This window comes from Pholcus phalangioides, unplaced genomic scaffold (assembly GCF_987345545.1).
Source record: "Pholcus phalangioides strain wild (caught in Gottingen) unplaced genomic scaffold, Ppha-v1.0 ptg000011l_1, whole genome shotgun sequence".
Classification (NCBI taxonomy): domain Eukaryota; kingdom Metazoa; phylum Arthropoda; class Arachnida; order Araneae; family Pholcidae; genus Pholcus; species Pholcus phalangioides.
The window spans coordinates 49677726-49705200 of record NW_028301604.1 but is presented as its reverse complement, the minus strand read 5'-3'; the positions used below and the strand labels follow the sequence as shown (position 1 = coordinate 49705200).

Here is a 27475-nt window from a genome sequence, read left to right as displayed (position 1 = left end):
AAATACGGCCCTGGAAAGTCGTATAACTGAGTGATATATGAACAAGGTTACTCTGTAATTTTTAGATATGCCCTATTAAAAATAAGCGTTTTTAAACTTTATGAAACACAATTCAACAAACATCGCAACTGGCCTCGAGGCAGAGCCAAATGTCTCTTCGGACATAGATTTATTATAGTTAACTGTTAATGCTCAAAATAAAAATTTAACAAAAATTCAAATTTTTAGCTTTGCTTACCGTTCTTTTGAGCTAGAACCGTAGGATTCATCCGCGTGGGGAAAAAATTAATCCTTTATATACGCAAAGTCATTCAACTGTTTTACTAAAAGATTTCGAACAACTGTATTTTTGCAGACGCGAACCGTAAATATTTTTCTGTTCACCCGATCCAACAATGTCGTCTGTGAATAGAGTTTTGAGGGGAGATGTGTCCTCAAGACAGTACAGCGAATAAAAAAGGCCGATGCGGAATGTAGCCATTTTTTTCAGAAGCAAGGAAAAAACCCCTTGATTTGTTAGGACTGGGAGAAGGAGGGGATTATTAGAGAGGCCGTAAGCGAAAACACGTGATTCGGTAACACGTCATTAGGGGCCGTTCAAGTATAACGTAAGCAAATTTTTAGACATTTTTGACCCCCCCCCCCCCCCCGTCAGCAAAATTTCGTCATCAGCTCTGCCCCTCTGAATCCTAACTCATATTTTCATAAAGGGTGGTTGATGTCGTAAACATTATCCAAACTCAACCTTCCCCCTTTGTCATCAAAAGTCAGCAAATCGGAAACCCCCTCCTCTCCCCCCACCCATCGATGATGACGTAATACTTGAATGACCCCCTTACAGCCATTTCGTACAATACTTTTTGCGGGAGAACGCTTTAAACGAGAAATCTCGATGAGTATCAGTAATAAGAGTTGGCACCAGAGAGTCGCAAAATAAGTCGCACTAAGGAAGAAAACGTTCCCTTATATGCGGGATCCACTGTATTTTGTACAAAAGCTTGCAGCAAAGCTGTCTCAGTATCATAACCCGCCACGAGAGTGGGGCTGGCGGAGCTTCAGGACTGCGGCCTGGACCATTCTTGTCATTTTTTGTCTTTTTTTCACACTATTAGTTCACTATTTAGAGGGGGGTCCGCTGAAGAGCGCAGCCTACGGGGCCCCTGTTCCAGGATGTGGGGTCATGTGCTTTATCGGCACCCAAAGGCAATTTCACTGTGGAATACGATATCTGTTACGCCAATTTTCATTCTATCCAGACATTATGGCCGTCTACGAACTGAAACAGCAGGGGGTCGCGCGCAATGGCGTAGCGAGGAGAGGGGGGGACTTGGGGGTCTGGTTCCCCCCCCCCCGGAAATGTGAGAAAATAACCGAAAAAAGGGAAAAAGATGGCCAAATTCATTGTTCTGTCACTTTGGTCCCCCACCCGAACGAAATTTCTGGCTACGCCCCTGGTCGCGCGGTAGCCCTGAGGCAACACCTACTAGAGAATTTTCAGTTTGTTTTCTAGTGGGTGTTGCCTGAGGAGACACACAAAATGCTGGTGTCCTTGACGTCAGTAGCCATGGCCTTGTCAACCTCACAATGTATTTTTTCCCTTCCTATGAGAACAAAGCCGCTTGAAAGTTAACTCTTAATGCAGCTTTGTATGAGAACGACTGCCATCCGAGAGTAGGGGGCCCCTTGTATGAGCCGTTAAAACCCAAAACGGCTCCGTGATATGATTGGCTGCCGATGATGTAACAAAAATGAATGGGTTACCGGCTGCGAGGGATTTGGTGAAGAAAGTGGCAGTACATGGTTGGCGTCGAAATTTCATTTTGTTTATGCTTTCCTTTTTCGCACCGCCATTTTCCCTCACGTTTTGCGCTTGTTTTTTTCTCGGTTTTTAATTCGTAATTGTCATTCCATGACGAAAATAAACGGCCAACAAACAAGACTACTGTTGATGCGTTCAGAACGTGAAAGCACTCGGCTCAACATTCTTCGCAATCATCTGATTGAATGCTATTGACATGAAACTGAATGCGAGGAGCATGTATTCTCATCGATCCTGGGTGAGTTGATTCGTTTGTTAAAATTATTCGTAATAAAGTGTCGAACTTCGATTAAACGAATTGTGTAAAACCGGCATTTCCATACCTTAAATTGAGAAAATTGTTTTATCGGGAGGGGAGGGGGCGACATTAATGCAGATATATGCACAGAAACTTCCTAAAATTCCTTAAATCAAGGAAATCGTGATACGACCATCATTAAAATTGCTGGGCAGGGGCCCCAGAGGCGTACGCAGTGCCGGGGGGGGGGGGCCTTCCCAAACCGACCAAAAATTAGGAAAAAATGAGGGACCCCCACCTGGACAGAATTTGTTGCCCACCAATTGCCATGCTTACTAATTTAAACCGGATCTCAGTCATGCTGCTCTCGAGGCCCTCAGGCTGTTGGGGGGGGGGGGTCCCATGCATTAAGATCACACTGGCATCAAAATTACAGTAGCCTATTTCCTGCCTTAATGGTATGCCTTAAAAATTAGGAGAGAATCCAGCTTATTGAAGTTTGTAGTCCAGTCCATTTCCAGCATGCGGGAAAACCAAGGTTCAATGAGGATATTGTGATACATTTAAAAAATTGATTTCAACTTATATTGAATAAGCTAATTAGAATAAAATAATGGTTTTTCCACTATAGGAAACGTTGAAGAATCGGGTAGTGATAAGAACGTGGTCATTATAAAGTTTGTTCACTGTATTTCCATTAATTCATTTAATCTACGTAAACAAATATCTTTAGTATCTGACATATTTCTTAAATTATACGTTTGCATGTAAAGCAAACACAAAGCTAAAACATTTTTTTTTTTTGTTCACCCCATCATGAAATCGCCAGTGGCGACAACTTTAAAATGACTGAAAATGGAAATTACGCCAGAACCTTAACCCTTTAAGCGGTTTTTAAAATGTTCCTGATGTGCATCGCAATTGCCACTTATGTTTATAAAAGTGTGCTAAAAGAACCCGAGATATTTCGGGGTGACCAAAATAAAGTAGATCAAGTTTAACAAGATATCTCAAGATTGCCGCTGTAAGGGTTTACTGTGATTTTTGTGGGGCCAAGTGTGATTTTGCTGCTCCCACCACTAGAATTTGATTAATGATTTTGCAACTGTGTTTTTTCCCCATGTAAAATTAGCAGCCCTTCTGAATTTTGTTGCCCCCCCCCCTTCAGTTCTGGCCCTGAGTTGTGTTTTTGAAATACATGATTTTCTTTTTTTGTAGATTTTGATCTTTGGAAAGGCAGTCAAAATATTTCTATCAAAAGCAGCATCAGAATGATACAAAATGAATGTGGAAGACCTTTGTCTGTCATGGGTCAGGAAATTTCGCCCGCAGATGCACTAGCCATAAAGGTTGCAAAAGTCAGGGTAGCGGAAAGATGAATGTCTAGTGTCCTGCTGAAATAATATTATTTGAAAGTTCAGGAATCAAAGTACAGCACTGGCAAAGTCACTTTGGCTCTTACCAAAGCAGAGAGGTAAGAAATTGTGATTCTTCCCCCTTCCTTAATGCATCTTTTCTAGTTATTGAGCTACCTCTATATTTAATGACATGTTGGTAGCAATGAAGTCATTAACACGCTAACCTACATTTTTCTATATTCAGTTGTGCCTTCTTTTTTTTTTTCAAAAATGTTATAGCCATGAAAACTACAGAAACAATCTAGAAATCAATGTTATGTTAGAAATAGTACCATGGGCCCCCTCAACCAGGGGCAGCTTGAGCTTAACGGCGGCCTGGGCGCAAAGCCTTGTGTGCTGCTCCTAAAGAAAACTCTTGCGAGAGAGGCTGGCATTAGGGTTTCTAAATTTCTGACATTTTTGAGCCTCCGGGAACACGATATTGTATTTCCAGACAATTTGGGAAATCACTTATTTACAGTGTAACTCTGTTTATATAACTAATTTATAATACTTTCTCATTTATATTACGATTAGATTTAGCCTCAATTATTCTCTATACTTTTTTAAAAAAAAGTTATATTTCATTTATGCATCATATAACTTCAACTACACTACGTTTTCACTCCGATTTGAATCCCAAATTTTGGCAAAAATATCATTTCACTCAATTGATGTACATGGGAATTTTTTGAAATCTCACTTAACATATCATGTATGTAAAACACTGCAATTAGACAAATACTTAGATTTCCATACACCTTAGGTTTTGGTTTATGACACTTAACAATAAATGGCAAAATATAATAAAATTTTACAATGATACAGTCAATAGATTTTTAGAAATTGTGTTTTAAACCCAAGTAAAATGTCAGAAATAACATTCTTCATAAAACGCCATTAAAATTTTCATTCACAGATTACTTGATGTAAAAACCAGGGTTGGTTTTTTGACATAAGTGTCAAAAACTGGTTTGAACCATCAAAATCTTAAATGAATGCTTTTGGATAATGTTTTGAACACAATAAGTATACAGTATAACATTATGAAAAACACTTTCATATGTTTCATTTTATCTACACTACTGATTACCTGTGTTCAATTTACTTAGCAAAGTGGAGCTGTTTATTCAAAATATGTGTGATAAGAGATCAGGAATAGGTTTTCTTAGCTCAGTATTAAAACAGTCAAAAACTTACTGATGTCAAATAGTTTTTGTTAACCTAATAGATAGGTTGAATAACAAAACACTTTTATGTAGATTAACATGTTTTTATATTTTGAATTATAATTACTGAGCACAAAATATCTATTTTAATATTTTAAATTTTCTGATCTACCCACAAAATTTTATTCCATATAAAATTTCTCGTGTAGCATCTGTTAATATACTAATTGTGCTCATTTATTCTCACCTAAAAATCTTAGGTCATATAAATCCAGAGTTTTAACAAGTATTTTTAATCAAAGAACTGGCAGGACATGATGCCCATTGCATATTTAGATACAGCTTCAGTCAAAAAAACCAATGCATTATAAATGCTAGTAAATATACCATATATCATAGTAAAAAAACTTATCCTTACTCATGCACTAAGTTACAAGAGTTTCTTAAGCATCATATACAAGCCAGCACTGCCAAATTAGAGAAAATTTTAGTCTTACAATTTATTATTTTGATTGCTAGATATATTCTAATGTTATGCACGATAAGGGTATCGCTTTGAATATCAGTGATTATTTAGATAATTTAATAATAACAGAAAACATTACATATATGATGTAAAAGAACTTTTTTAAATACCTCTGTTATAATACACATATATAAGCAGTTAAAGAAATTTTGGAGGATCAAGAATATCATCTTGGATTGAAGAATATTAAATCGAGGAATATTAAATCATTCCATAGTTTTTCATTCAGCATTTATGCTATGCTTTATTAAAAAGTGTATATTTATTAAAAGTGTATTTATAAGAAAGAAAACATATATTGTCCAAAATAATTCTTTAGAGTAGAAAGTTATTTTACAATCATATTAAGTATTTATTCTTTGTATAACAGTCACTTTGAACATTACATGTAATTAACATGTGCATTTCCAATGAGAATTTTTATATTAAAAAGCAATATTTGAGGTTTTTGATGTGAATGTTTAAACTGTCAAAAACTTGACAATCCTGGTAAAAATGCAACTCTAAAGTGGGCATAGCTTCGGTTCTAAGCATCAAAGGCCTGTTTTGGATTCACAAAAAATGGGGCTTTCATAAAAAATGAAGAAAAAAAACAAACCAATATTTTTTCGTCCAAAATGAGGACTCGTATAGTTTCTGATAACAATAACCAATTGATAACTATAGCCAAAAGAAGCCCAGAAGCCAAATGATGATCTTGAGTCCTACTTGGTCAAACAGGATACATGAAAACAGGGCAACTCCATTTTACATAAAGCTCAGGGCTTGGCAAATCTCAGTCGATGTGGTGATTATAAAGTGGGTAAATGGTCGCCTGAAATTCATGTGATTATTAAAATCGAGTCTAAGGGTGGCACAAAATTTTCTGATTTTATTGCAGTGTGCCTTTCAACATCAGGAGGAGTCATTAAGTCTCTGAAAAGTCGAAAAACATTATTTAGGACTGTTTTGAGGAAAAATCATGCTGGGTTTTTTTTCCCTTTAAGCTAAAATCTTTTTTTTTAAATTCAGTCATGTGTTTAATTTATGTACTGTATGTGTTCCATAGATCCCTCGAGATAGTCTTTCAAGTAAAAACTCGATTTGGATAATTGACTGAGAATTTGAAGTTTCTTTTTTGATCTTACCTTTAGTGTGCCTACATTGCCGGAAGCTCATTACAAAAGCAGCTTCACACGTCCATGAATTATAGCAACTAATAATATTCAGATAACCTATCGATGTCATGTGCAAGCAAAAATCATCATCCTGAATACAGGAATGTTTGTCAATGGGGTGGGGGGGTGTTACATTTTTTAATTTACAAAAGTATGGTTAAACCTCAGCTTCTAAATGCAAAAAAAAAAAATAACAAAAGCCATAAGTCCTGATAACTGTCAATGAACATTTGCCTATGTTACAATATTGGTCCATTCTATATTTTATATTAGTGATTGATAGCATTATCCAAATGATAGCATTATGCAATAAACCGCGTCTACTGTATTGTGTAAAAAGAATTTTGGCCTCCTCCGATACCCTCCATCTCCCTTGTCAGCAAAATTTTAAATATATTATAATAATGATTTCAAATATTTTCAGAAAAAAATATTACAAAAGAAAACACCTTTTACGTGCTATTGTAATCATTTTCAATTAATTTAAATCATTTTTTTAAAGGTTGGTAACTTTTAAAGTTTTTCTGTAGAAAATTCCTTGTCCGTCCGTCCCTCTCAGAAGTCAATTCTGCTCAAGTGTATTGTAGCACGTTTTTTGTTCCATGCATGATGCTAAGGTGAAAATGGGGTTTCACCTGTTCTGCCATCTTTTTAAAACTATCCCATCTCGTTTGGAACACCATCTGTTTGCTCACCGTCCTTGCTTGAGTTAAAAACCTATTCCCAGCATCAGTCCTCGCTTGGGAAATTTCCCTGTTGTGGCCTTTCAGTTTGTTTTTGTATTATTAATTGTTAAATGAATGTTTTTTCATCATAACTGCTTGTCTAGTATTTTACAATTGCTTTCATTCTCTTTTCAGATAAAATGAAAGCTGGGGTCTTTCTCCACAAAACACTAGATGATATCAGAGATTCATTAGTTTCAGTTCTGGAAAGGAAACATTTAATCACCAAAAAGACAGCATTCAAAAGGAGTTTGACACTTTTATGCTAAGAAAGTAGAAATGATCGAAAGTTTAGAAAGTCCTTTGCATGTGCATAGTGGCTGCAATCATACGTATTGTAAATGAACATTAGTTGATATTTTTTCATCAATAAATACTTAAATTTCAATTTATTTTGTGATTTATTTACAAAAATGATGTGAAATTTTCATTGAACTTCTCAAGACTTGCTAGGATTTGGAGCGGAGGTGCTTTTGAACTTTTTCTAAACAAGTCTGATTCCTATCCTTTGTTACTGTATTAATTTATATTCACCAGCTTATGAATTTTGATATTCGAGAAGTGGAAAGATATTTTGAATAACATTGAATTTTGAAAATATAAAGGTATTTGGGAATTGCTTTTTTGGCAATAATGGTAGCCTATACAAAAAAAATGTTATTACCCTTTCAGACCTTGAATTCAATGATAACACACCTACAATCCTTGAAGTCAGGGCTGAACTCACTAAGTTAAAAAAAAAATCTACAGCGAGAAAAAGTTTACCACATTTGTGCTTTCTGGGATCCAAGTCAATTAGCTCAAGAAAAACGCCAGTGACACAATATTTCTTGCACTGTCTTTACTGCAGGGGGCCACTAACTCTTTTCCCATAATATTTAGTGCAAAGCAATGTAAAAACAATAGGTTGCTTGTTTTCCCATCCAAGCCATCATTCCTCTAGTGATTAAAGCACAAAACTTGGGTGAAACCTGATAACGCGAGCGCATACAAACGAACAAAATTTTGAATAGCTCAATTTATTTGTGCAGTATTTCCAATACTTCAAGTGTAAAACCAAAGCATAGAAAGACTGCCACCGAAGAATTTAATTTGATAGTTTGTTGTTCGAACAACATTTCATTTTGTGTCAACGTCTGTTTTCCAGCAATTAAAAAATCTGCCAAATTACTGATCTCCCCGTTAGTCTCTGCTCAGTAGCGTACGCAGGATTTTCTTAAGGAGAGGTGCTCATTTTTTTTCACTGCAAAAAAAAAAACACTGATAGCTTGGGGAGGGCATATAGGTTTCCTGAGCTCCCCCTGCGTAGGCTTCTGTTTGGGGTTTTGAACCCCATCTTGCGTACGTCAGCGGTTCTGCGCTTTTTTTTCAGTATGTTGCATATTAGTACAGCATACTCAGTATATATATATAATGATGAAAACTAAAAATATGAACATATAATAAGTAAAAAATTATGAAAATTTAGAATTGTAAGAGATACATTATTAAAATCTAATGTGAGAGTTAATTATAACCCCATTGTTGAAAATTTAGAATGAATGAAAGAAATACGCAATTGAAAATTTATGACAAGTAATTATAAAATTATATTTTTGAAAAAAATTTTGAGAATCGGTAAAAGCCTTCAATTGTGCATCAGTGCCGGGAGGGGGGTCCATCCCCTCAAAACCTAAGAAAATGACAGAGATATATGTTATAACATGGTACATTCGTTTGCTCTCTATTACTCTGTCCCCTCCCCTCAAAAATAAATTTCTGGACAGGGCCGCAACTATAGATGCTTAGTTAGCCGATGCAAGCACGCATTTTGGTGCCTCGTCCTTCTAATATTGAAGGTGGGGTTAATAGATTATATTTGCGCCCCCTCTGGTCCGGGGCACCAAATCTGTTTGCTGCCCTGGTCCTGGGGTCCATTTGATCTAGTGGCTCTCTTATTGTTAAAACACTATACTGATAAGAATCATGACGAAACTTTTTTCGCTTATAAGCTTGGAAGGGAAAAAAGTTTAGTCCGTGTGATTACGTACGGACCAACTGGAATCTTGCCATTGACCCTTCGCATCAACATTATTGTAATGCAAGGATACTCAATCTTTAGGAGAGCGCGGGCCACTTCCTCGTTGATTTGAAAATGTGTCACGGTCCACTTAGTTCATGTGGAGATATACCGTGGGCCACTTGAGTGATCTGGAGCTGAGCCACTTGAGTGATCTGGAGCTGAGCCACGGGTAACAAGTAATATGTGGACCTGCACCGCAGGTCGCTTACGTGCTCTGGAACTGTGCCGCACATCACTTAAGTGATCTGTAAATATGTCGTGGGTCACTTGACTGATTCGTAAATGTGTCGCGGGCCACTTGAGCGATGTGAACTGTTCCAAAGGCCCCTTAAGTGATCTAAAATGTGCCGCGGATCACTAAAATGATCTGGAAATGTGTCGGGTTCGCCCAAGTGTTCTAGACCATGCCGCAGGTAAGTGATCTGTGTATATATCGCGGGTCACTTGAGTGATTGATGTTAAACTGTTCCAAGAGCCATTCAAGTTCTCTGTAAATGTGCCACGGACCGTTTAAGTGTGCTCTGGAACTGTGCGGCGGTCACTCAAGTGATCTGAAAATTTTTACAAAATTAAGTTTGAGGTCGCAGGCCACATCAGATAAGTCCGAGGACCACAGTTGGCCATGGTTCGAGCATTTATGAAACAACAGTACAGTAGTATTGAATGCAACCAATATCTCAAAACGAGAAATTTCATGGATGGGAAATTTTCATTAGAATTAAAAATTCACGGTTTGAAAAAAAAAAATTTTCTCTCGAAGACGAAAATCCACAAAATGAGTATTTTTACTAGAAATGACGTGATAACGGGGGAAATTTTGCAATTTTCTGAGTTCTACGTAATTTTGTCCCGTAAAATACAGATTACATGGTCATACGATTTCCAGATACAGTTCTGTTTTGAAAGATAGCAACATAAGGTCATCTTGGCGACTTGTTTCTAAGATGGAAAAGTATAATTTCTTGCCAAATATGATAAACTAATGAAACCACGTTAGTACGTTTATACTGACGTCACTCCCTCATCAGCCAATCATATCACTGAGCCGTTTTGGGTTTTAACGGCTCGTGCCCCTTGTACAATGTTCTTTTCTTCGGTGGGGTGGATTGTGTCGACCTCCAATCCACCCCAAGAAAGATGGGTTTTTTTTTATGAGCTTCTCTCCCACTTTTTTCTTCCCTACGAGGGGAAAAAAGTTATCATGCCGGTAATTACCACCAAAGCGACCCCCAATCTTGCACATGTGAACGGGGCTGTACATGTGTATTGTTAAAAAAATTGCAATGAGAATAGAAGGTACATAGTTCAAGATATCCGCCCATACGAGTACAAATTGATATGATTGATATTAAAGAGTCCTGTCTATTTTTCTATGGGACATATCTGAAAGAAAAAAAATCAAAAAGACCTTTCCACGGGCCCCCCTGACTCCCAGGCGCCAGGACTGGAGCCCTGTCAGCCCCTCCGTGGGGGCCATGCCGAAGATAATTAACATTGTTTTTTGTTCCCATGCTATAAATTCACTATGGGGACACGCCAAAGATTCCAGTTTAAGAGGGCCCCTGCTTCAGGATGTGGGGACCATATAAATACTTACTAAAAAGTTGGACTAGAAGCTAGATGTGGCAAATTTTTCAACTCGTCCTTCATTGTAACCCAGCTGCACATAGCATGGACCTTTTATTGCCGTTCCTCTGCAATTCTTTTTGTCTCATAGATAGATAAATTATGAAATTAATGAATTATGAAGTAATCACAAATTTGCACTGTTGGAATAACGAAACCATGGCCTCCACGAGGGTCGAGTTGAGAGGCTTCAGCCTGGGGACAAAGGACAATTCTTAATTATTTTTTTGTTTAATTTAAATGCTTTTTGAAAGTTAGTAACTCGGATTTTTACTGGAAGAAATTCCTTGCGCTCCTTTTCTGCCCCCTCCAAAGATCAATTCGAGTGGTGGAGGGGGGTGTTTAATTCCCAACTCTTGAGCAGACATTAATGGATTTTTTTGCAAGTTATTTTTGCAGTAAAAAAACACTTTTGGGAATTTAAAAAAAATTAAACGAACCTAACAAATAATAAGGTAAATTGAAAAGTTTTTGAGAGATCAACATTACAAAATGTCTGGTCTTGTGAACGCTAAAATTAGAGGCGAGAGATTGACGAGATATCTTGTTAATTCCGCATAAAGGGTTGAATATACGGCGTGTGTTTCAATAATTTCATAATTTATCTATTAATACTATATATTAATTGTATTCAAATTTTATTGATTACAGTCATAGACGTACGCAGAATTTTCTCGAGGGGGGTGGGGGGTTTCAGATTTTTTTCCTTCTGAGGGTGGGTTACTTTTTTCTCTGCAAAATAACACTATAATCTTGGCTCAAGGGAGGGTTAGAACCTCAAACCCCCCCCCACCTTTGCGTACGCCAATGATTACAGTTTATAAAATGCATGCTTCTATAGTGATAAAAATTTCTTAGGCATGTCAAATTCAGTACAGAAATGTGATGTGCTTCAACCTTATTCTACTTCCGGGATCCCGGGAAATGAGTTCAGATTCCAGGGAAATTCCCGGTTGAATTCTAGGTGCGGGATCGCGGAAAAACTGGATCCCAGGAGCAGGGCCGCAACTAGATACTTTGTCATCCGGGGCAAGCCGGCATTTTGGCGCCCCTTGCAATATAGAAGGAATCAAGGGCGTAGCGAGGGGGGGAGACTTGGGGGTCTGGTCCCCCCCCCGAAATGTGAGAAAATGACAGAAAAAAGGGAAAAAGATGGCCAAATCCATTGTTCTGTTAATTTGGTCCCCCCCCCGAACGAAATTTCTGGCTACGCCCCTGGAAGGAATATTTAAAGGATGAATTCGGCTCCCCCCTTCTGTTTCAACGCCCGGGGCACCAGACCCGCCTGCTCCCCGCTAGTTGCGGCCTTGCCCAGGAGAAAAAACCTAGTGGGGACTTGGGATCCACCTTTCCCTGCAATATAAGAAAATGACCGATATGTACGGGATGACAGTTAATTCTATTCTGTCACTTTGGTCGTACCCTCACAAAAGGAATTTCTGGCTATGGCACATGATAGTATGTGGCATAAGAGTGATATTTTTTTTTCTTGTCAGTTCCCAAATCATTAATTTTATGTTTTCATTTTTTTCCTTTATTTATAAATGATTTTCTCTTGATGCCTATTTTACTTTAATCATAAAATTTTATAGGTTTAAAAAATTACTATCCTGTGTGAAGCCTTACATTTTAATTTCTTAAACGAGTGAACAAATTTTCTGAACAAATGTATTCAATTCGAAGGAGCTTATCAGAGCCATTGCCAGAAATTCTTTCGGAAGAGGTTTGAAGTGACAGAACAATAGATTTTTCTTTGCCTTTTTCTAATATGTTGGGGACGAAACCGGACCTCCCGGTTCCCCTCTCGCCACGGCCTTGCAGCTGCTGTCCGTGATTGTCTTTTGCCGACGGCTATCCATGCACACAAAAGCATGCACCCAAACCCCAATTGGTGACAAATATCTTTCTTGCACAGCAAGTAACACACCCGCCTCTAGGCAATACCTTCTGCTCTAGAAGGTATTGGGTCAGTGATGGTAACCAGGGGGTGCTGTAAAACCGGTTTTCTAGCTACTCTTTTCGAAAAATCAAGTGACGTCACCCGATTCCTCACGCGACCGTCTCCCGTTGGAACACTGAATAAAATTACTGTTTTTTGATAATTTTTTTTGCATAGTTCTAATTCACAAAACTCTATCATTTTTTCAGAGTAGATGCCACAAATACCGCTGATTATCAAAATATATTTTTTTTATTTTTTTGAAAGTTTTTTTATTTTTGACAGATTTTTTTTTCGACCCATGTATCCAATGTTAAATCAATGGGAAGTATGCACGTTTGTAAAATCGAAAAGGGAAATGGAAAGGGAATTATCAGAATGGGGGAAACTATTTTCCCCATAAATGATGGCCTTTTGATGTTCAACGTTCAGTGGGAATGTATTAATTGGAATAAATTTTCATCTTTTTTTTTATAACTCGGCCTTACATTCAGAGCCGCAACTAGGGGAGAGCAGGCGGATTTGGTCTGGGAAGGGGGCAAATTTCACCCTTTCACCTCTCCTTCAATCAACATTACAAGCAGGGCCGCAACTAGATGCTTGGTCACCCAGGGCAAGTGCGCATTTTAGCGCCCCCTTGTAATATTGAAGGACAGGTTTGGGAAGAAAATTTGCTCCCCCTCTGGTCCTGGGCCATGGCCCCCACATCCTGGAGTGGGGCCCCTAGGCTGGAATCTTTTGCAGGCCCCCCGACCAGACTTTCACGGGCCCTTTTATGATGGATTTATAGCGTGAAAAACAAAAAATAATGAAAATCGTCCCGGGGCCCCAGGGCTGGAGCCTTGCCAGCCCACCCCTTGTGGGGGCATGCCCTGGGCACGACACCCACCTGCCCTCCCCCCCTAGTTGCGACCCTGATTACAAGGGAGCGCCAGAATATGTACTTGCTTGGCTGACCAAGCATCGGTTGCGGCTCTGATTTCCGCATGGGGAAGTGAAGCATTTGCCGTGGGACAGGACCGCAAATAGATGCTTAGTCAGTCGGAGCAAGCAAGTATTTTGGCGTCCCCTTGTAATGTCGAAAGAAAGGTCAGAGGATAAAATTTAGCCCAGGATCCGGAGCACCAGACCCACCCGTTCCCCTCCCGTTTACGGCCCTGCCTACTAGCTCCAACATTTAAACAACATGCGTTCACTGATTAACAAAACGTCTTTGATCCAGGTCACGGATAACCCCCCATGTCTGATTTGGGCCCCGACATAGATGTTCAAACTCTTAGGTTTGCGGGCCATATGACAATGAAAACAGGGATAAAATTAATTTCAAAATGTTTAATTGATGCTCGAATAATTTCTGCATAGTTACTACTGCATCACAATCATTAGTGCATTATATATAATATAATTCGATTTTGCATACGTGTTACCCAGGCGTGTACTTTTTAGCTGCGGGCCACAAACTCTCTCTGATACAATTATCGTGTTGTAAGCACTAGGTACTTTCTTAACAACACTTTTTCGCGAGCCGTATGGAATCTCTTGTCATCCCACCACTATGGGTGGGGGACTGGTAGTCCCATATATACGGGACTCTAGCCCTTATGCGGGTGGGGCAGTGGTTGTTGCATTGTATATTTATTAATTATGGGGAGGGTGCTCAGCCCCTTTGTAAAATTTATTAGGGAGGGGGGTCGAACTGCCTCAACCCCAGGTTCCAGTGCCTATGGCCCGGGGGCAGGACCGGATTTAGTCATTCAGCGGCCCGGTGCAAGAACAGTTTTGCTGTCCTGGTGATAGAGGTTGGGCCCAGAGGTTAACTAATCTTTGCTCTATAAATCCACCGAAATTTCTTTTAGGGGCGTGGGAGGGTCTTCGAATTTGGATCCGTAAAAAATATTTCCGAGGAGGAGGCCCCAGTAAGTAGGGCCGTTCTAGCGCATGGGCAGTGCAGGTGGTTACAAAGCTTCACGTTCACGAGAAATATGTAAAACAATATAATGCCTAACAGGGCTGCAACTGGGGGAGGGGGTGCAGGCGGGTCTGGTGCCCCGGGCGCTGTGCTAGAGGGAGCGCAAATTTCACTCTTTAATCTCTCCTTCAACATTACGAGGGGGCGCCAAAATGCATGCTTGCCCTGGCTGACCAAGCATCTAGTTGCGACCCTGATGTCTAATACTGTGAAATAAGATTTTGAATCGGGATAACTGGCGCTTTAAGTCTGATAGGGTGAGTCCCTTGCACCGAGGGCTCATCACAGTGGCATGGCCAATTTATGGGAAAGGCAGACCGGGCTGTAGGGGCTTTAGTTATCGGTCTTATGTTTATAAATATATAAAAATATAAAATTTCTTGAATTTCAACCAAGAAAGCCAGATAAAAATCTTAGTCTGGGGGTCCTTTCAAAAATTAAGGCCCCCATCCAAGGATATGGGGGAGGGGGCTGCAGATTCACTACCATATGTGTGTGTATTTTAATAAATCGACGTATTTTTCATCAATGGATTCAATAAAATTTCAAGTTTTGCAGCTGCCTAATTTCGGCCATGGGGAACCGGAAGTTGTGCACGCTAGGTTTAACCAATATTATAAAGCAGGGTTCTTCAAAAAATGCACCAGAAACGATATATGTGCATACATATATTGAGTATAAGTTCTTTGCCCCCCCCCCCAGAAAATATTGAAATGACGGGCCTCCCACCCCCATCAGAAAAAAAATGAAACCCAGCCCTTGAGAAAATATTGCGTACGCCTATGTGTAGTAATAAGGCAATTTTTAATAAAAGTATCAGCAGAATATCAGAATATTTGCGGTACAAATAGCAATGACATCTCAAGATGATGTGGCTCACCATTCGGGAATCACAGCCCTCACTGTCTTCAATATAATCCCTAACATATCTCGCGGCACTGCCGTACTCAGCGAGAAGAGCAGAGTCGTCCTAAGAGCAATCTTGGGGTCCCCGGAAAAATTGATTTTTTAAGACCTCCCTACCTAGCTAGAAATGGTTACACAGTGCCGCAACTAGATGATTGGTCAGTCGGGACAAGCACGCATTTTAGTGCCTCCTTTTAATATTGAAGGAGAGGTTAAAGGCATGGGAGGAGATGCGTGGGGAGCAATGCCACCCCCCCCCCAGCGTCAAAGGTGGAGTTGACTGATCTAATGTATATATGAATTGGCATCATCATCATCGTGCCCCCCCCCCAGAAATAATGAACTTGCCCCCCAGACTTCCAAGTCAATCTCCCCCTATGGTTAAAGGTTGAAATTTGCGCCCCTTCTGGTTCAGCGTCCAGGGCACCAGACATGACTGCTTCCCCCCTCCTTGCGGCCCCGTGATTGCTTACCAATTTGCATGCTGAATCTCGAACGATATCTCATTATCATGTGGGCCACCTCTGCGTGAGACCCCCAGGCCGTATCCGGGTGGGCCCATGCGTTAAGACTACACTAGGAAAGAGCGCGATTACCTTTTTAAATGCAGTTAAAAAACGAACGAAAACCCCTTCCTCTTGTCATTGACCCATACCCACGGTTCCGTGGCATCCTGTTTGGGAATCAATTTCACTACATTATAACTGTTTAAACAAGTTCAGGTGTGGGCGAGTTCAAAATAATGATAATAATAATAAATAACTAGTAATAAATAATAATTAATAATAATTAATAATGATTAATAATTAATAATGATTAATAATTAATAATGATTAATAATTAATAATGATTAATAATTAATAATAATTAATAATTAATAATAATAATTATTATTAATTAATAATTAATCATAATTATTATTATTAATTAATAATTAATAATAAATAATAATAACTGTTATTACCAAGAAATTTTTTTCAATTCAACCAAAATTATTAAACACTTTCAAATGTATCTAATATTTTTCTTTCCCTGTATGTTTTTTTCTCCGTAAAGACGCGTTCCTGATAATTTCCCTCTCATGGTTTCTAGAATTTCCCTCTCGTGGAAGAGAGAAGCTGCTTCCATTGACTTAACATTGCATACATGAGTTGGGAAAAAAATTCATTAAAAATCAAACAAATTTTTTAAAAATAAAAAAAAAATATCTTGACAATAAGCGGTTTCTGTGGTATCCGCTCAAAAAAAATGATGAAGTTCTGAGCGTAAAGACTATGCGAAAAAATTCATTAAAAACCGACAATTTTACATTATGCTCCCGTTTGAGTGGGTCATGTGAGGAATCGGGTGACGTCAAAACCAGTTTCATTCCGAAGCGCGCGCTTGCTAATACTTAACCTTATATATTCTAGAAACCTTGGGTAACCTCGTCAAGCAAAATTTCCCTTTTGACTAAATTTTTCCCACACATTCCGAAATTTTTGCTGCCATCTATCGGTGGAAATATGTAGTCAATTATTTTACACTAGAAAAGCATTATTTGGCATTTATATATTTTTTTCAACAGAAATTCTTTTGTTTGACCAAATTTCAAAATTTCCCACAAACGCCAAGAAATTTCCCATATGGAAAATTGGCCAATTTTGGCCAATTTTTCCCACGAATATGGGAAATTTCCCACGAGTTACCATCACTGTCTGGGGTTGTACTGCGTATGATTGAAATATATGCCGCCCATCCGAACCTTCCGCTATGTAGATGTAGTATTGAGAAAAAAAATATTAAAAATAAAAAACTTTTTTTAAGAGCCGCGATAAGTCATCTCTCTGGCCTATAGTATTTAGGAAAATAATTACTAGGGCTGTTTTTCTTCCTCTTCATTTTGTACCTATTACTTTGCTTTTAAAGTGGTATGTGTACGAAAATTTGAAAAAAAAAGTTTCGAATTGAATTTGAAATCTAAAATTGTCTATGCTCGAGTTTTTGTTGTTCTAAATGGACTGGACGTATTTCTACAATATTTTAATATAAACAGCTGAAAGGCATTATATATGCTAATGTTTTGCATATATAATGTTTTTCGCAAAAAAAAAGTCAGATTTTTTCAAACACCGCGCGCTTGTTCAAGTGTCTTTAAACATTGTCTCTCTCATCACTGAGGTGTTACATGCTTTGGCATAATTTTTTTAAAATTAAAATGCCGAGAATGAATTTTGTGGCACAAGATATGGATAAATTTTGGTTATTTTTGCAAAAGGTTCCATGTTGTTGAAGTTGATATTCGAAAACAAATAACAACTAAAATTGTAAAAGCTCTCGTTCAATTGTATAAATATATCCACAGAATTTGAGGGGAAAAAATAGAGTTCCTAAAGTGAATAGTAAACTTTTAAATGATTTTTAAAAACGGGGATGTTTCTCATAGGAAAGCATGGGAAGCCACGGTTTGTTTGGGCTTACTTGGTCCCTTTAATATAGCGATCACTGGCTTCATCTGGCAACCCAGATTCCCCATGCTTTCCTGTTATTCTTTCCTCCATGTCTTTTCTTAATTTATCTTGTTTACGTTTGATATTTATGGGATTTTTAAAGAATCCTGTCCAAGTAGAGATATGACCTAATCCGCAATTTGCGCATGAAGCTTTGTTATATTCTTTTTTTATTTTGCACAGAAATGACCAGTGTCCCTGTCCACAACGCATATATTTTATTTCTTTTTTACAATTATTTTGTTTATGATTAAATCCCTGGCATCTATAACACATTAGAACAGTTTTAGGTTTTCTATACTTAACTGTCTTTATTTTGAGATTAAACATTTCTGTGATTTGAAAAATTTGAAGGTTTTCTGGACTCTTTTTTATTTGTACCTGAAACATATTTAGTGGTTGTTTGTTCTTAAAGCTTTTCATTCTGTTCATTTTAGTGACACTTATTTTCTTTTTATTTAATTCTTCTTTGATTAACTTGGGGTCGCATGAGTGGTGCAGATTTTTTATTACTACTTTTAGAATTTTTTCTGAATTATTATCCTTGCACGAGTGCATTATTCCTATTTCATTAAGCTCTTTTTTTTTGCCGTTTGGAAATCATTTTCATTAGTGAATTGTATTATGATTTTGTCATTTTTGGTTTCTCCTGAGAATTTATTGACATTTTTTAGTTAGCAAGTCATTAATTTCTGTCCAGTTTTCAAAATTACTGATAGTAATTTGTTTTCCTTTAAGCCTATTTGGGCATGATTTTTCCGGATTGGCTGAAAAGTCTTGATTATCAAATGAGATTAATTTTATTTGTGAATTATCTAGAAAACATGATTTCTCATTTTCGGTGTCTGAAACATTGATTATTTCATTAAATTTTTCTTCTTTATTTAATTCTTTTCCTGAATTACGAGTTTCTTTGTTTATTTTATGCTTTTCATCTTGGGGATTTGATTTATCCTTTTTTCCCTCTGTGGTTTGGCTTTTCTTTTCTTTTTTCTTCGCATGATTACATTGTAGTTCAAATATTTTCTTTCCTTTCTCTGCTATTTCAATTTCAAAATCTTCATATTCAGATTCATTATTGGAATCTATTTCATTATTTTCTATTTCGTTTAGAAGTTCTAACATAAGGTATTTCCTTTCACACGACTCAATTTTTCAATTTCTTCTTTCGAAATTGTTTTGGGTGATTGCATTAACATTTGGGCAAATCTTTTTTTATGTTTTCTCGAGTAAGAAATTGTCTCAGCCGCTTTAGAAACACAGTCCCAGTGAGTGTTAGCTCCTGATTCTCGCTTGAGTGCGCATTCGGTCCTGGCCATCGAAGTCCCCAAAATAGAATCGGCAGGGAAAAAAATCACTTACCCCGGAACTGCAGGCTGCCGTGTCAATCTCCTTTGGTCAAACGTCAAAATGGCGTTGATTCTTAGATAATTTTAGACACGACAATGCGACAACCTGCTGCCCGGGATATGGCGATCTCTATTCAGCTTGAACCTTCGGAGTCTGGTCGTTGCACCATCCTATGAGAAAAATTGCGAACAAGGTAACAACCGGAGTGCAAAGCAACTTGCGTTGTGCTAAGCTAGTGACCATAGCCAGATCGGAGTAGCCGCTTTCTATCCGTTGTCTGTCTCTGTCCTTGCTGTCGTCGGTTTCCGCTCAGAGTTGGGGAGCTGATCGAACGACCTGTCTTATCGAGTACCTGAAAGGGAATGACCTCTTAAACATTACAAGGGGGTGCAAAATGCGTGCTTGTCCCGTGCTGACCAAGTACCAATCTAGCTGCGGCTTTCGTACTATAGGTCAGTCGTTCTAAACCAGCGGTTTTCAACTTTTTTGATTCGTGGAGCAAGATTCTATGGCGGACCCCCAATTTTTTAATTATTTATCAAAGTTACTGATTTATTTTTACTATTTAAAAATATTTACAATTATTTTTTTAAATTTTCTTTTCTTTTTTTAATTTTCTTCGAGCGGCCGAGGAGCCCCTGGAGATTTATTTTGTAGGGAAACTTGAAATACTCTTGTAGGGAAAGTCCCTTGGACCTGAAATGATTTGTAAACAAAAAGAGCTACAGAAATGCAACTCCTTACAAGGAAAGGGTCTCACTATTCAAATTATTAAAGTACGAGTGAGCAGAGAAACGAATTGAAGTTTAATGGATACACAAAAAAAGCCGTTCGAACTGAACGAACGCAAAAACAACGAATGTGAATAAAACATGTGTTGCCACAAATAAAGCATTAAAGTATATCACGGTTAACGGTTAGCAGGTAATTTTTAAATATTCAATATTCCCCCCTAAAATTAAACATGCTAACAAATCAAAAAAAAAAGAAAACAACCAATACATAAGCATAGATGCAAGAATACTGAACGGATACAAAAGGAAAAAAAATATATATATATATATAACGATACACAATGCAACACATCATTTTTCCTTCAATGCACACATCCCTATCATTTCTTTCAAATGATTAAACCTTCCACAAGGAAGTGGCTTTGTGAATAAATCAGCGGCTTGCTCTTGAGTCGAACAGTTATGCACATCTAGCTGTTCTTTCTGGTACAGTTCTCGAATGAACTTGTATCTCACATCAATGTGCTTGGTTCTGCAGTGAAATTCTGGATTTTTTATGAGTCTGGTGGCACTCTGGTTGTCGACCTGTAGTAAAGGAACACCACTTGAAATACCAAGTTCTTGAAACAAGTAATGAAGCCATACTATTTCTTTTGCAGCTTGACTCGCCGCCACAAACTCAGCTTCAGTTGTAGATAGAGACAGGCATTTCTGACGCTGACTCTTCCATGTTATGGCGCCACTGCTGCACAAAAACACCATGCCTGAGGTTTATCTCCTTGACACAGGATCCCCTGCGTAATCTGAATCACTGAATGCTTCTAAAGCACCAGCTTTGGAATCAGATGAGTACGAAATACCCCAATTCACTGTACCCTTTAGGTATTTCAATGTCCTTTTCACAACATTCCAATGACACTCTTGAGGTTTGTCTAATACCCGAGAGAGCATACCAAGCGTGTAAGCTATATCAGGTCGAGTGACCGTAGCTAGAAGCATGAGGCTCCCAATAGCCTCTCTGTAAGGAACATCAAGGGCTGGAGCAGCAGACATCTCTGCTGTTAAACAACACTTTTCAATAGACGTGCCTACCGGATTTGCATCTGTCATATTGAAACGGCTGAGGTTCGTCTGCAAGAAGATTCCTGATGGATGAAAATCGATCCATCATCCAAATAATTAATTTGCATACCCAAAATGTACTTGGCGTTATCTATTACAACTGCAAATTTAGATCTGAGTTGGTCAAGAAATATATTTAGCATTTTCAAGTCCTTGGAAAATATCAGACCATCATCCACATAAAGGATAAGAAAAAAGGTTTTCTCTGCATTAGCAAACAAGCATGGATCTGAACTTGAAGATTTTAAGCCATGATTTCCTAGAAATTTGCTGAATTTTTCATTCCAGCACCTGGGGGACTGTTTCAGTCCATAGATGCTCTTCATCAATTTGCAGACCTGATTTGAACCATTCTCGAAACCTTCTGGCTGGTTCATGTAGATTTCTTCTTTTAGTTCTCCATGAAGAAATGCTGTTTTGATGTCAAACTGAGCAACCTTTAATTTCTTCTTAGCAGCCATGCTTAACATCGTTCTCACAGTATCCCAGCGAACAACTGGACTGAACATTTCAGTGTAATCTACACCAGGTATCTGTCCAAATCCTTTAGCGACCAGACGTGCCTTATATCTTGTCACTGCACCATCTGCATTTTTCTTAGCTTTGAACATCCATCGACTTCCTATGGCTTTTCTATCACTTGGCAAATCCACCAGCTTCCATGTCTTGTTTTCAATTAGAGAATTCATCTCTTCTTGTAAAGCAGCTTGCCAATGACTTGAATCCTTTGATGACATTGCTTCTGTGTAAGTGACTGGTTCATCACATTCTGCCAGCATGACATAATCATCAAACTTGGATGGCTTCTTCAGCTTCGACCTATCTCGTAAATTATACGTATCTGTGTCTGGCTGTGATTCAACTTGCTTGGAACCATCTGTCTCTTCGGTAACTTTTTCAGTAAACTCTGGATTGTTGATGAAAATCTGCTTGCTCGTGATTTCATTCTTGAACACAATGTCCCTCGAAAGCACTATTTCATCTTTACTGGGTATCCATACCCTGTAGCCATCTTTATTGCCACAATACCCAACAAAATATCCTTTCTGAGCTTTCTTATCAAACTTTTTTCTTTTCTGTTTTGGAACATGCACAAAACATTCAGCACCAAACACACGTAAATGATTGAATGGTGACTCTTTGTTATACCACAGTTCATAAGGAGATTTTTCCTCAACACTACTTGGTCCAGTTCGGTTGATAACATAGGCTGCGGTATTAACAGCTTCTGCCCATAGCTTTTCTGGTAATTCCTTGGCGTGTAGCATAGTCCTGGCGGCTTCCACAAGAATCTGATTTTCCCTCTCAATTGCTCCATTTTGCTCTGGTGTGTATGGCATTGAGTTTCGGTGAATCAATCCAATTTCTTTTACAGTGGATTCAACTTCGGAATTCTTGAACTCTGAACCACCATCAGTTAGTAGCTCTTTAACAGTATGACCTCGAGTTCGTACTTCAGCAAGAAAATGCTTCACCTTTGAAGGAACTTCAGACTTTGCTTTCAAGAAGTATACCGATCTGTACCTCGAGAAGTCATCCTTGAATACAACATAATATCTGCTTCCACCCAACGATTCTTCAGGCATCAGCCCACAGACATCTGCATGGATCAGTTCACCAACTGTAGTTGGCCTCGTTGTTCTGGTACCGAAACTGAGTCTATGCATTTTACCATATGCACATGCATCACAAAAATTTCGACTGAACTGAATGTCCATACCTTTACTTTTGAGGAATTTCTGTACATGTTGATTGTTTTGGTGACCTAGTCGCTCATGCCACAGTTCAATATCAGAATTTTTCACAGCAAGACAAGCTTTATAAATTATGACATGCATCAAAAGCTTGTACACACCACTGAGTTGACGAATTCCAACAGCAACAGTCTGCTTCCCATTTCGGAACTCTCTTGTGCTTTGTGTAGCAACTTCAATGAGACCATGATTCAGAGCAGATCCCGATGAGAACAGATTCTGGTCAGATTTAGGGACATACCAAGCATTTTTCAATTGACCTGGTTTCCACTTCCCACATACCAGCATTTCCACATCAATCGTGCCTTATCCTTCAGCATACATGAAAGTTCCATCACCGAGATGAAGCGGTTTTGGCTCATCAAAAGGAACATACGAAGAGAAGAAACCCGAACGAGTCGATATGTGATGAGAAGCCCCCGAATCAATTATCCAACAGTCCTTGTTAACATCTGTGACAGACATGAATGCTTGTCCCTGAGAGCTCTGGTCAGAAGTTTCATAATCTTTACTTTAACGGCAGTTCTTTTTGATATGACCGACTTTCTCGCAGGAGTAGCACTTCACCATTTTTACCATTTTCTTCTTCGGCTTTTGAGTTTCCGAAGTTTCGAGCTTTTTCTTAGCCGTCAAACTAGCATTTTTTGCAATAAATGCTACAGTGCCCGGTTCGGAACTGCTAGATCTCTGTTCGTGAAGCCTGAGTGAGACGTTCATTCAAAGTCGCTACACTTCTTTTGTTATGCGGAACTGACTCCCAAGCGTTTTGGAACTCCAGGTACTCACTCGGAAGAGTATTGAGTATCCTATTCAGCAACATTGAAACAGGAAGACTTACATTTTCTTCTTTGAGCTCCTCTTGCAAATCTTGCCAAATTTGTCGCAGTTTTGATACATGGGAGGCGATACTGTCAGCTGGATAGTTGGTGTAGTTAAATAGCTACGAATACAGTAAGTCCAAGCGTCTCTAATTTTTCTGTTCGTATACAGTGTGCAATGCATTCCACATATCTCTGCCAGATTTGCAGGTAAGAATATGCTGCTTTGACTCATCACGAACACTCGACCCGATTATATATCGTGCAATAGCATCAGCCTCCTCAAAAGCTTTGACAACAGCGGCAAACTTCGTGCGTTCAGGCTCGGTTGCATTTTCATCCAACGAAGCAGGATACGTGACTTGTCCCGAAACGACCGGCATCACTTTTTGGATAGTCAGCTGTAGTTCCACATCAAATTTCCAGCTTGTCCAGTTCTGTATACCTTCCAACTTATCGATGGAATGAAGCTTCTCCATTTTCCCACTTGAATTGGAAACTTAAGCTCGAAAAGTAAACAGATACTAAATTTCGTTTCCGAAGTCAAAATTCTGCAACCGTAGACAGACGACCATTAAACAAACTCACTACGAAGTGGAGGATCACTGGGCCCATAACCTATTCAAATTATTAAAGTACAAGTGAGCAGAGAAACGAATTGAAGTTTAATGGATACACAAAAAAAGCAGTCCGAACTGAACGAACGCAAAAACAACAAATGTAAATAAAACATGTGTTGCCACAAATAAAGCATTAAAGTATATCACGGTTAACGGTTAGCAGGTAATTTTTAAATATTCAATACTCACGGATGTCTTCCAAAATTTTAATTGAAAAAAAGCGCTTCCAGTGCAATATTTGAGCTATGTTCAGATGGTGATTGGTATTGCTGAGCAATACCATTCAAATGATTGGCATTGCTTTAGCAATACGAGCAGATATGTTCCGGCGTCCCTGCCCGGGACACAGTTCCAGAACTCTTAGCGATCCAGGACACATTTAAACATCCTTTGAGTGACATGTGATGTAGTTTTAGAGCACTTAAGTAGCCCCCAGTGCGGTTCTACATAACTCAAGTTACCTGCGGCACATTCTCAGATTATTTAAGTGATCCGCGGCATACAACTACGGATCACTTGAGTGATGTGTGGCACAGTTCCAGAGCACTTAAGCGGCCCGGAGAGATTATCAATGGGGGGGGGGTGATGTTAATTCAAGTGCCCACAAACTATTGAAAGTTTTTTCTCGTTTTTGGCGCACCGAGTAAGATGCCATTAAAAATATTTCATATTTTCATAAAGGGTGGTTGATGACGTAAGCATAAAAACTCCCCTCCCCCCTTGTCATCAGAAGTCCGCAAATCGGAAAACTCCTCCCTCCATCGATTTATTTAATTAATTATTTGAATTTTAACATCCGAAGTCATTCCCACTTATACCACTCAAAGAGAGATCTTATCAAGACTCTAGTATCTTTCTCGCTCTCTCTCTCTAGCATTAAAAATTGAACACATTTAAAAAATTCTAGAATTTTTTATACGTGCAAAGTAACGATTCGGAGGGGAAAAAATTATGTACAATAAAATTTTTTATTTTCATTAAATTACAGTCCGGGAAGGACTGGTCCAGGAATATGAAGAAAGTTCTTCGGCGGTGGGAATGAGTTTTTCCTCAGCTGTCCATGACCCCCCCCCCATGGGGGGGCTGACAGGGCTCTAGCCCTGGGGACCGGGACGGTTATCATTTTTTTGCTTTTTTCACGCTATAAATTAACTACAGAAGGGGCCCGTTAAAAGTCTGACCGGTAGGCCCGCAAAATATTCCAGCCTAGGGCCCGCTACAGGATGTGGGGGCCATGCTGCTGTCATAGGGAGAGATTTCCGGACTCAAAGTTAGAAAGCTTCTCGAAAAATTTCTTAACGAGTTTTTTGACTGTTGCGACAGAACCACGCAAAGCCGCTTGAAAGCTTTAATGTGTTAAAACTCTTAATGCCACTTTGGAACCACGGGAGGCACGTGAAACGTTGTAACGTTTTGTTCTGAAATCGTTCTTATGGATAGTATCGTCTTAACATATGGGCCCACCTGAGCACAGTCCTGGGGCCTCAAGAGAAGCAGGGGCCTCAAAAAAACGAGTAGTTGAATTTTTCGAAAATTTTTCTGAAAAAACTGTTTTTCAGAAAAATCACTTGGCCCGGGGGATCCCTTGATGCTCTTAAGACTACCCTGCTAATGGAACAGGATTATAACTTCTGGCAGGAAGCCGGGCTGGAGCGGCGTATAATACTGGTTGTATTGTCAGTTTATAAAGGATTAGGTTATTCTGAATGGAAAACCCTGTATTTTTGCGGCATATCTTAGTAAGCACGATCTCAGCCATTTGTTTGGCGTAACGTACCCAAGTAGCACAAATATATAGATCTATATCGTAAAATTTCAGTTTCCAATATAGATCTATATCGGGCCACGATATCGTTCTGGCTAAAAAAGGCATAGTCGGAGATAAATAGATCTATATCGTGAATGTGATATATTCAAATAATTCAAATTTTGGACGATAGATGGCGCCCTTTCGGAAGAAATTTTTAAAAAAAAAAGTGTGTAATTATTTCGAGGTGGGTGGATTTGAACCCATGTAACCTGAACTCTTTCCATCTCTAACCCCGTAACTTACCAACGCACCACTACAGCATTGGTTACTAGCTGTTATTATAACATTAATTTACAAGTAACATTAATATTTTTTACTTGTATTTTCAATCAAATTTATTCATTTTCATGTACGCACAAAAGTTACAAAATAGAAATTGTGAGACGTATTTATCATTTTGAGGCAGATAATTGAAAAATTATTTATAACACAAGAAACAAATTAATGTATTGTGTAGTATATTAATTATTTAAAATTATTAATTTATGCTAATAAAACAAAAAATACAGAATAAATAATATGTGAAAAATATGGTAAAAAAATGAAAACGTCAAAGGAAAAAAAAAATAATTTTAAGAAAAACACTCAACAAAAACAAGAGCAATTTTTTTTTAATTAAAAAATATGTGCAATTATAAAGTGGCAATTAAAGTTACGGTGGATAAGTTCTCGCTCCTCCTAAAATACCAACATCTATGATATAAAACGTACACAGCAAGGATTCAATTATAACTGACGAAATGATTTTGATATATCAACATAATTAATCCTATTAAAATCAAAATTTCATATGAAAAATTATTCATTCAAACGTTTTTAATTTCAATTCAAACAAAAAATTGTACGCTCGACTTTAAATTTTCTCCAAATTTTTATTTGAAGGCAATATTGTTATTTAAAGGCACACAATATGTTGATATATCAGCATATTGTGTATCTGCTATATATCTTTGTCAGGTTCACGATATAGATGTATGTCATGTTCAGGATATAGAGCTGTGTCTTCTTTGATAGATCTATATCAGGTCTATATCAAGAATCTGATATAGATCTTTGTCAGGTGCATGATATAGATCTATGTTTTTCAAATTATATTAAAATAATTTATTGTCCCAAGTTGCTGTCCTTCAAAGTAGAGATTATTCACATGGAATCAAATACATATTCGGCTGAAAAATTAAAGACTTGATCAATTAACATCATAAATAATTTGCACCATATAAGACGAGATCGTTCTATATCATA

At 38.2% G+C, this 27475-nt stretch overlaps 1 long non-coding RNA gene across 1 annotated transcript; it reads left to right on the top strand.

Moving 5' to 3' along the window:
* Positions 1–1604: 1604 nt before the first annotated feature.
* LOC149080520 (uncharacterized) lies at positions 1605–7419 on the top strand. Its single transcript, XR_016193598.1, has 3 exons — positions 1605–2057; positions 3276–3531; positions 7167–7419. It is a non-coding gene; the product is annotated as an uncharacterized LOC149080520 (long non-coding RNA).
* The last annotated feature ends 20056 nt before the right edge of the window (positions 7420–27475 follow it).